This window comes from Capsicum annuum, chromosome 11, assembly GCF_002878395.1.
Source record: "Capsicum annuum cultivar UCD-10X-F1 chromosome 11, UCD10Xv1.1, whole genome shotgun sequence".
NCBI classification, from domain to species: Eukaryota; Viridiplantae; Streptophyta; class Magnoliopsida; order Solanales; family Solanaceae; genus Capsicum; species Capsicum annuum.
In genome coordinates this window covers 113,231,407-113,242,310 of record NC_061121.1, presented here as the reverse complement: position 1 = coordinate 113,242,310, position 10,904 = coordinate 113,231,407, and positions in this window count along the sequence as shown.

The window sequence follows — 10,904 nt, the reverse complement described above, 5'->3', positions numbered from 1 at the left end:
CACCATGTCCTGAAAACCTATACTGAGAGCTCCATGATGCTTTGCCATAAGTTTTTCCATTACAACCACTATGAACAATAAGAGAAACCACCTATAATTTGAGCTGCTACCTCTACGATCTTGATAGGATGAGTCTGATAGACCTCTATTGGGAGGATTATATCTACTAATGGAATACCACTCAAAAGATATTTATGGCAAAGCCTCTTACCGCCAACTCTATATATCTCAAGACATTCCCATTTTGTATTACATACTATATTAATAACCTAGAGCAAGGTAGAACCAGTTTCTACCAAAAGTCAAAATAGAATAGTAAAGTGCCAACACAAATAGTTCCAATCTATGGCTACACTAGGATTTGACTATGTCTAGCAACAAATTCCATAAGAGGGTATACATGCCAAATCATGATAAATTAATCTTTCCCAGCCTCAATTAGCTATTTCAATCACTAATCCAAGTAAATGGGCAATGCCCACTCTAATTTCCATTTCTAGCTCATCTAGAGTAGAAATCAATTAAGTGTAAGACTAATCTAAACAAGAAAAACCCACTAATAAATCAAGAGTAATCATTCTTTGTTAAAGTAAGAGGTAGAATCAAAAACTAAATTCAACACATAAGTATTGAATTATCTCTAGATGCAAATACTCAAGTAACAAAATTCAGCCACACCATAATATTCTAAACAAAGTAAGGAAAAGAAGAATTGTTTAAGAAATTAACAATACAAGCTTGCAATCCTTATTTCCAAGGGTGTTGGGTCATGAACCCTATACTCTAGAGTGAGAAATAAGAAAAAGATATCTTCGAATGGATTGGTATCGAGTATTTGATGATTTGGTGTTCAAAATATAAAATTCCATACTTGCCCATAAAATCTGCCCGATGACCAAATAGACCAATTGGCTGCTAAATCGGTCATGTTCACTTTTACTAACAGATAAAGTGTACCTTAATTTTGACTGAGAATATTGCTATAGTGGTCATTTTGGCACAAAATTTCCTCTTGACCAACTTTGACCGATTGATAAAGTGGTTAAATTGGCGCTAAAGCACCCTTGATTGGAATATTGATAGGGCACAAAAGTGCATCCTAGGTCTCTTAGCGGTACCTGAAGGCATGTTTTGAGACTTTCTTCTATCTTTTTCATTTCATCACTTTTTCTTTCCTTTTAGTTCTATTTTGTCTCATTTATGGCTCTTTCCATCAAAACTCTTTGTAAACCAAAAACACCTAAAATAAACACATGTCAAAGGACAACTAGCCTCATATTATGAATGAATGACGCATATAATATGAAAATTTATAAAAATAAGTGAAAAAATCATCACTCATCAACAAACCCAACTTAAAGACTTTGCTTGTCCTCAAGAAACAAAAAAATCAAACTCAATGAGGGTATCAATTTAATCTCACAAACCACATTATTATTTTCAATTAACACTAGCATAACGACTATGACTTTTGTTGGTACTAACAAATAGTCAACAAGAGCATGAGTTTTACTCAAGAAACTTCCTAAAAATTAAATGAACTTCTGAAAACACTATGGAATTTCAAGAATGATCAAGAAACAACAACCAATTCTCAAAAAGTTATTCATAATTAATAGTCAATCAATCATTCTCTATTGAATTATTTTTTGAATTTGTTATCTTCACCAATCTATCCTAATTTACATGCCTTCATATTAAATAAAGACCTAAAATATACAATATTTATAATTTTTATACAAGGGACAAATTCACAAACACTCACATTCAACAAAGAAATTTTAATGAAAACAAGTATCATACCATAAGCTTGCCCTTATTTTCACTCATTGCTAACTTAAAAGCATCAGTCAGATATCTCAGAGGACTTATTTCTAGCTTGTAGTTTATGCTTGGGAAAGGTTAGGATCATTATTTAGGATAAAGTCAATACACACCCCTTGAACTCTACAAAACACAATACGTATCAAACATTGCCACTTAATTTTCATACAAACAAGTGCCTATCTTTTTTTTTTAAATCCTAGTCCACCCATCTTATTGAAAACTTCCTCTTTTTTGCTTATTTTCATATTTTCTTTTCTTTTCTCTCTTTCTTCCTTTTTCATTTTGTTTTATTTAATCCATGCTTTATTTATAAGTCACTCACTTACCAAATCACGACATATGATCACCTCTTCCAAGTTCTATCATATCCCCAACTTAGTCTTTATCCTCAACTTGTAAATTTCAATTACTAAAGTTAGGGCTCAATTAGAAGGAAAACATTTCAAAATGTTCAATACTTGTAATATGGGTGCCAATGAAATGTTATTTATCTCAAATAGGGTAACAAGTGATAACATTCATGCACGGGTATGCTTGAATAGCTAAAGTGATTTCCAAAAGTCATAAATAATGCCTAAGTTTATTTCACCAACCAATACAATCAAGACTAGCATTGAAGAACCATTGGTCAAGTTCTAGATGACACAAGTAATTAGGAGAATTATTCAATAAGAATACACCACACAAGGCATGCAAACTATTCAAGAAGGATCAGTTTCAGTCTTTAAATAAGAAAAAGAATCATTTTTAGAATTATTTTCACCTAAAGAATTAAGAGTCACAGTTTTGTCACAACATCACTCACTTTCATACATATGTTTTTCACGAAGAATTTATATGGTGGGTATGCTCATTTCATATTCCAGAATGTAATACTAACTATATTAAAAGCAAACTAGCCATAATCCTCAATTTTAACTATGAAATGGACAACAATTCCACGGTTACTCAAAACACCAATTTTCATTTTTTACACCCTGTAAAATCATGCCTTAGGCACCGCTTTAGCGGTCTTAGGTTACTTTAGCAGACCTTCACTTTAGTTGTCCGGGTTGCTTTAGTGGACCTCCACTTTAGTGGTCAGGGTCACTTTAGTGGTACTCACTTTAGCTTCCAGGGTCACTTTAGCAGAACTCGCCTAAGCAATAGGGTGCCACTTTAGTAGGCCTCTCTTTATTGCAATAAACCTATGTACCGACCTTCATCTCCAACAACACCAAGTAGAAATTTCTCTAATTTATTGTATAACCACACCTCCAGCAAAAATATAAACCCAAAAGACATGTTTGTGTCATTCAATTTACCCATTAATTCATGAAACATCAATACACAAACCATAAAATTTTTATAGACCATATATGAAACACTTAGTGGGCATACATATTTTAAATCAATTGAATAATTCATGGATACTCAAAACTTCCATATGGTTTACAAACTAAGATATTTGCTACCACGCTTCCCTATGATTTACACACCAAGATATTTGTTACCACTTCCTACTTTACATAGAAACTAACTCAAAATCTAATACAAAGGATCAAAATTGAAACCAAAATTTGACCCTAAGCAATGAAATAAGGAGAAATGCTTATCAATCACAAAATCAGAGATACTATGGGGCATACCTATTGTTGTGTGCTAAGAATATAGATGTAAAGCAACTTTTGAAAAAATTTTAGAGATTAAACTTAAAAGGATTTGGTTATTATAGAGTATTGAGGAAAGAAACCATTTTCAAACTTTGTCACATTACATAGGGGCATCATAGTAGTTGGGTTCCGCTTTAATAGGTGAAAGACCTCTTGGTCATTGACATCTTTTAACTGAACACTTTAGTAGTCAATGGGAAAATTTAGCACCCTTGAAAAATAAGTTGATTGTTTGCTTTAGTAGATATTGGTCTTTTTAGCACTCTTAAACTGAGTTATTAACCAACTATTTTAGCGGTATTTGAGGATGATCAATCATTGGCCTAGGTAGATCTTGTATTTTTTTGGCGATGCCCAAGCCATCTTTTGTGACGCACTTTATTCCAGTCAACATTTTACATCTAAACCTGTTCAGATCACTTCAAAAACTCTTAAATTTTTTGGATTAGTCAAAATTAAATTCCTAATCTATTCTAAAAATAATTTTAAAAAGTACCATAAACTTTTTTAGAATGACGGGGTTCCTCCAACCAAGCGCATGATTTAACATTGCGTCAGAACACAAATAACCTTACCATTTATTTGTTCACTTTTAGGATTTGAATCTTAAGCTCAATTTGAGGCACCTGGTGTAAGCTAAGGTAGCAACAAGATTAACTTTATATCAACATTTGGAAGACTTTAATCTTTTATCCAACTTCGTATCGAATATTCGTATAGGATCGTTGGGTATTGGTGAGAACATTAATAGGCTAATTTTTTAATGTCGTATTATGATATTATTTAGCTTAAAGTAAGTGCCATCATTTTGCCCGTTTGGGATAACAAACTCAAAAACTTCATCCCTCATCTCCAAAGTTCTCAATTTTCTAAATTATTTAAATTTTAACATCATCAAAGTACAATGTCAAACAATGGTTGGAATGAGGTCACGTCTTTACTTTCATATTTTCATATTTCTTGACATTCTCATCCCAAAATTAACTAGAATCTTGATGGAGGATTTGCTTTGATTTTTTAGCAACTCTAGTATCACTTCTTCAATTTCAGCATCCTTCAATACTTTTGGATTGGTTGGTATAAAATCATCCAAAATTATTCAAAATTAATTTCACCCACAAATTCATTGTAAACCATCTCATCACAACTATTCATCACCATTTGGCATCTAATATCACATCCTTAATTTTCACACTCAATTTGATTTCTAATTTTTGGATTTTCATTTCAACTTGAATGCACACTTGATAATGCTCAACATAAAAGTTGATCCTCATTTACTTCAAGTAGTTGAGCTTAATTAAATGGCCACTCTTGGCTCACAGTTTCTTCCATGTAAAGTTTTTCTTCTTTATGGCACATAGTTATCTCTTGAAAAAGTTCATCCATAGAAATTTTAATGTATTTGAAACATTATCATCACCATGTTGGACTACATACCATTATTTAGCAAAAACTTTTCCGTATTTCATATTCTTCTGTACTATGATTTTCAATATCTCCTTAACTTTATTTCTTTCAGAATCAAAAATTTTTGTATCCCAACTATGTTCATTAATTTCAATATGATCCACATCTTTATCTTCCATCGCTCATTTTTGGCTCAACCCCTGACTGGAAACCTCTTTTTCAGCCGCTTTAATTTGAGAAGTAAGAACACCCATAGAACTTGAGAGATCATAATCTCCATATAGATCTTCTTTTTCTCATATTCATTTCCAAATGCTCCCATTGATTGATGCAAGTGGTGCATATCTGTAATGTCCCTCTAGTTTATTATTATGTTTTCCATACTTTTTTTCGTTTAGACATTTTCCATATTATCCATAAGTTATGTGACTTTTGGGATCTAACAGTTTAGTTACTCTGTGGTTCATTTTTTTTTTATATCCAATACCCTATTTCTTAAGTCTTTGTAGGTAATGATTAGATATTAGGCATAAAATTCTAGTTGATGACCTCGTATGCCAATTTTTGTAGCTCCATCATCTTTGAAATGTCGATTATAGGCTAGGAGGACCTTTGGTTTTGGTACCAAGGCTATCGAACTCATTATAGGCTATTGAGCAAAATTTGGTAAAAATGGTCTTTGGGTTTGTAGCAAACATTTCATCGCACGATTCTTGATGGAAATTTGTATAGTGTTGTTGAGTCTTGTATGAAAATTTTGACAGGGAGGCTTTGTTATTTTTCTTTCATGTAACTCCAAATGAATCTTGAGTCAATAGAAACTTGGTAAACTCCAAGTTCTGCTAATGCATGGACTTAGATGATGCATCTGCTTAAGCTTACCTTTGGTCACTTAAATGAAGGAACTCTAGCTTCTGAGAGGTTAGTTTAGTGTCCAATGCCAATCCATGAACTATTGAAAGTGTAAAGGTTGGCCCATGCCCAGGGATCACAGTAGCGGTTTAATGACTCTTTAGTAGTGATAACTTAAGTGGTCAAGTGACGACTTAAGCGGCACTTGAAAGGCCATTTATTTAAACCCTTTACCCATTTCTCCTATTTCTCTTAAGTCTTAAGAGACTAAAAACTCTAGAAAGTATGGAAAATTGAATGGTTAAACCTTGAGTGATGGTTGAGAGTTCGTGATCTTGGAAAGGTAAGTTCCTTATCACAATCTTTTATATCTCCATTTAGTTATTGATTTTTTATTTGATTTAGTCAAAAATCTCTAATTATTTGATGGGTTGATTGTAATGTTATTTGAACTCTGAATTTACCCATTATTTAGGATAAATGGTCCTTGAGCATCGAAGGTATATTGATAATTTTGAAAGTGTGATTTCGTAAGTATGCCCCACATGGGATTTTGAATTCAATTTTTTAACCGAAGAGAATATATAATATTTGATGACTATGATCCAAATATTAAGAGATCATATACTTTTTACCAAATTCTCTAGGTATGAGTTTGGCTTAAGTCAGTGACATTTCTTCGGCATATGGTGTCTAAGGATGGATTGAGGTTGACCTAAAGATGAAGGAAATTCATAATTAGACAAGGCTTTCATCTCTATCTGAGGTTTGTATCTTCATTAGTTTGTTCAGTTATTATAGATGGTTCATTAAGAGTTTTGCAACTATTGTAGCACCACTAACTTGATTGACTAGGATGGAGGATCCTTTTTGATGGTCTGAGAAGTATAAGTCAAAATTTGTAAAGGTCAAGGAATTTCTTACTTCAGGTCCTATTTTTTCTGTCTATTAAGGGTGAGGGATTCTTCATGTATTGTGATGCTTCTTTGGTTCGTTTAGGTTATGTATTGATATAGTAGAATAGTGTTACTTTTTATGCATCAAGGCATCTTAAGGTGCCTTAGCACAACGTCCTCACTTATGGTTTGGAGTTCGTAGCGGTAATCTTTGTGCCAAAGATTTACAAACATGCCTCTCTTTAAACATTTATATTAGTAAAAAAAGAGCTTTGGTAGAAGGTAAGAGTTGTGTCATAGAATAAAGCCATGAAAACAACCTTATCTTTATGGGATGCATTATGATATCTTCACTGATCATCATTGTCTTCAACATCTTATGCCCCAGAGAGAGATTAATTCTAGATAGCGTAGATGTATAGAGTTTCTTAAAGAGTTGACATCTCAATTTTGTATAATCTAGGTAAGGAGAACGTGGTAGCAGATGCCTTAAGTTGTTCGGAAGTAAGTATGGGTAGCTTGGCTTGGATTTTAGTTTCTTAAAGGCTATTGGCACAGGATATTCAACCCTTATCCAACTTAATGGTGCGACTTGATATAATAGACCCTAGGAGAATTCATGCTAGTGTTGAGATGAGGTCTTTGATATTGAGTAGATTCACGATTTTCAGTTTGAGGATAAGAGACTTTACATCATCTGTGATCTGGTATGTAGTGGTGATTCCATGAGGGCCACCACAGATACTAAGGGTTTTTTAAGGTTTGATAGCCACATTTGTGTTTTGAGGGTTGACAGCTTAATTCAATCGATTCTGTGTGAGGCTTACAACTCCTGATATTTTATTTATTTAAGTACAACCAACATGTCTAGATATTTGGGATAATATTATTGGTGAGTGGTATAAAGAGACATGTGGCAGACTTTATAACAAATTGCCAATGTTGCCAGTAAGTAAAGGTTGAGCATTAGAGACCTGGTTATTTGATTCAGAGATTTCCCTTTCTCAAGTGGAAATAGGAGCGGATTATTAAAGACTTTGTTAGCGGTTTGCATTATACTTCCCATAGTTCTGATGGTATTTGGGTTATTGTAGATTGGTTGACCAAATAACCTTATTTCATTCGTATTTAGATGTCCTTGTATATCAAGAGGTTGGCTAATATCTATGTTAGTGAGATAATCTATTTGAATGTTATACATATATCTATTATATCAAATTAGCTTTTGGTGTTCACTTTTATCTTAGAGGGAGCTTTGTATGAGGAGTTGGGTGCTTAGGTGTATCTTAGTACATATATCTATCCTTAGACAGATGGTAGTTGGTGCAGTTTATTTAGATTCTCTATGATATGCTCTGATCCTGTGTTATGGATTTTTTATATTAGTGAAATCAACACTTAACTTTGGCAAAGTTCACTAATAATAATGGCTATAATTCGAGTACTGAGATTGAACATTTTGAGGCTTTGTATGGTAGATGATATTGTCCTCCGATTAGAAGGTCTGAGACATCTGAGATTTGGTTCTGACTTAACTTAGGAGTTTTTGGATAGAGTAAGGATAATTAAGGATAGGTTAAGGGCAGTTAAGGGTAGTCAAAGGCTTATGTGGATCGTAGACTTTGTTTCTTGAGTTTTGGAGTTAGTGACTAGGTACTCCCTCAAGTATCACCCATGAAAGGTGTGATGAGGTTTGGAAAGAAATGCAATCTCAACCCTAAATATATTTGTCCCTTTGAGATTCTTGAAACCTTTAGTGATGTGGTATTTAACTTAGCATTACCCCTAGATTTTACTACTGCCTATTTTGTTTTTCATGTTTCTAAGTTATAGCAATACATTCCTAATTCTTAACATGTGCTTTGATGGGAATCAGTACAGTTGGATAAAAGATTGATCTTCTTATCGGAGTCGGTGTTCATATTGGCTATTGATGTCAGACTAGTATGCACTAGATCGATCCCAGTAGTTAGGTTTAGCAGAGGTACCACCTAGTAGAGGATGCTACTTGTGATATCGAGCGCTAGATGCAAACCCAGTACACTTACCTATTTGAAGCTTCAAATACATCTAGTTCTTTATTTTCGTGAACGATAGTTCTTTTAGTTCTGTATATTGCAGTGACTCTTAAGGTTATTTTTTGTATATCTGCTTATTTTTCATTTTAGAGCTTTCTAATAGCTTCCCCAAGTTATTTATGAATAGTCGGAACTAACGGTCAGTTGTCGGGCAGTTCATTTTGTTTTTAGAGCCAATTCTATATTTTGAATAATCATTCATTCAAATTTCCGTTGGGCATAAACTTCAACCAAATGACCTCGTATGCCAATTTTTATAATTCCAATAGCTCAAGAGATCGATTTTGGACCAGGTGGCCCTTGGTTTGGGCCCCAAGGCATTTAGACTTATTTCAGGCTATCAGCCAAAAGTTCAGAAAAATGGCACATAGGTGTGGGACCTATTTTTCATTGAAACGACCTTGGATGAAATTTTGACTATTCTGGTGAGTTCAAATTTTTTGAATTTTATAAGATATCATAGTTTCTTAGAGTACATATGATTTCAAAGAATCTCGAGGGATTGGCAGAAACATGGAATAATCAAAGTCTCAGCTGGAACTGGGGCGTCGCGTACGAAGCCAGCCTGCCACTTAAGCATCGTGGCAATAGACATTGTTATTGCCTAAGTGGGGCTTTGATAGAATATGTGAGATCCTCTTAATCAACACCAATGTCTCATATGTGATATATGTTGGGGCAGTAAGAATCACTTAAGCGGCACTTGGTTGCTTACGGGACCCGGTGTTCGCTTAAGCAAGACCCATATACCTAGGAAGGGAATAAGCACCCCACCCATCCCGATTTTCACCATTTTTTTTCCATTCCCTAAAATATTGAATACTAAAAAATGGGAATTTGTGGGTGAGTTGTAGCTATGGTAAAGTTAATTTATGCATTTCTTCTTCGAATTTGTCGTTAGCTTCTATCAATTTTTTGGTTTAATTTTCCATTTTTTCTAAAATCCCTAAAATCTTGGTGACTTTATTATAGTACTTCTGTATCTCATGATTCAACCATTGTTGAGAGTAAATGTTCCTTGTGGAGGTTGTGTTAATTTTGAAAGTGTGATTTCATAAACGGGCCCCATATGGGATTTTACGTAATTTTGTACACGAAGCACAACAGTGTAATATGGGTATCATTGTTCACATTTTGATCTGTATATTGTGATTTTGATAGTGTGACACCTTGTATAAGCTTTTCATAAGGGAAAGTTGGTAGTTTAGCAAATTAGTCGAAATTTTCTTTGGTATCTAGGTAGGTTCGATTTACCTTCTTCATACATTGAGCTAATTCATTGTACAATTATGATATTATGATAGGTATGGATGTGATTTAGGTATTCTAAGCGTATTTGGTATATTAGTCTTTTTTGGACTGTATAAGCTATCTTGAAATCGTAATTTAGGTGAAATTACCATAGATGCTCACATTTTTTATTGAATTGACTTATATGCTCAAGTTTTAGGAAGAATTGCTATCTTATGTCAAATTATGTCTTACTTAGCATTTAGAAATAAATCTAGATATCTTAACCTATTTCGAGGTAAAAAATTCCTAAAAATGGATTTCAAGGATGAGAAGGGGGGCCCTCTAGCCCACCTTAGGCCAGGACATATGTTAGCTTTTATAGACTTATTTATGCATTGTTGAACACTTATAAATGATTAACTGGGACTTTGAGGAGATTGAATAAGACACGACCCAAACTAGTCCTTGGTTGTATCGGGTATCTCAAGTTCAACCAAGATCGGAGACAAACCCCAATACACAAACCACTAACTACCCTTTACCCCATGTCATATGAATTCCAAACATATAACAAGATAAGAGAACACCAAATTAAGGACAAAGTAAAGATATTGTAATAAGTCTATTAAAAAACACAAATCCATAATTTCTTGACCATCCAATACCAATACCAATGCCGACACCGCCGATGCCTATAGTAGTCCAGCAGTGCCTCTAATCAAGGCCAAAGAATACCTAGTCGGGGCATGCCCCTTAACATATCCAAATACAAATCCAAAGAAATAATAATGACATAAAGAAATACATAGAATAAAATGGGGTCTTCCAGAGTATGGAAGCTCACCACTTTTGTCTGACTCAAAAGTTGTCCTCAAATAACCAAGTCACTGCGTAGGGGGAGTGGAAGTATGGCCGGTTCCTACATCGCATGGGGATACAACTTTCAAAGATAGTTA